Source organism: Aplysia californica, unplaced genomic scaffold (assembly GCF_000002075.1).
Source record: "Aplysia californica isolate F4 #8 unplaced genomic scaffold, AplCal3.0 scaffold00042, whole genome shotgun sequence".
Taxonomy (NCBI): domain Eukaryota; kingdom Metazoa; phylum Mollusca; class Gastropoda; order Aplysiida; family Aplysiidae; genus Aplysia; species Aplysia californica.
Genome location: NW_004797312.1, coordinates 1,987,989 through 1,989,103, shown reverse-complemented (window position 1 = coordinate 1,989,103; position 1,115 = coordinate 1,987,989).

The following is a 1,115-nucleotide window of genomic DNA, read 5'->3' as shown; positions in this document are numbered from 1 at the left end:
GAGAGAGAATGTATGCATGCACATTATATAATAAACAAGTTATATATTAGTAGTAATAAAAAAAAATAATTAATGTGCTTTTATGGACTCGAACGATGCCATAGTCTTTCAATCCGCTTGTTCAATCTAGGTCACCAATTTCGTCTCCTGGTGGACATTACACAGTAGACGAGCCTGACAGGTACATAGAGAAACGGTTCTCAATTGGTCGCTTTTAAACACAAGGAGGCTATCCCAAAAATGCTGTTTTGAGAAAATAGAAGGTAAAGTTTTTGCCCCTTGTTTAGTTTCTTTAAAAGACAAGGAGAGTTTTCTCTATAACCAAACAAATTATACACACCAATGAAACCAAACTTTTCCTCTATAAGTAGGGCAATGCCCACTTTTGGTGTTGGTCAAGATTTCTGGAAACCCCCGAAATCTGGGTTAGCCCGCTTGTCCTTAAAAGCGACCAATTTCGTCCCCTGGTGGACATTACACTGTGGTTAGCCTGGGAGGCACATATAGAAATCGTTCTCATATTTATACATGTTTATTCCTTAACTGCCCGTTTCCCAGTACTTAGGTATGCATATGAAGAGCACAGGGGGAAAAACGGTGGTAGCCACAAACTGGAAATTGTGAGGGTGCCAATTTTAAAAGCTTGTGGACTCATAACTTCCTATTTATTTGACTGGTGGTTTATTGTATAAGTGTTGTTGAATGGGAAATCTAACAACAATAATCAACTAACAGTTGAAGAGAAATAGAATTATGAGTCAAAAAGCGTTCAAATTTGGCACCCTCACGACTTTCAGTTTGTGACCACCTTTGTCTTCCCTCTGTAGTCTTCATATATTATGTATTTTTATCCGCAGCTGGGGAACTGGGGAATCAGTGATGAACTACTGTTTCTAAGCATATTTTATAAGACCCGATGAAACCAAGAATCAATGTCACGCTTTTATTTTCCTCCAGAAATCAGGCGAAGTGTCTACATATTCAAATAATTAATAAATAACAGCTTCCCTTCCTTGATTTGGGAACCTGGTCGCAGCAGTCAGAATCACCCATAGACGGCAAAAGCTTTACAAATTTAAACAGATGTTCATGAAAATAGAAAAATCACCACTAAG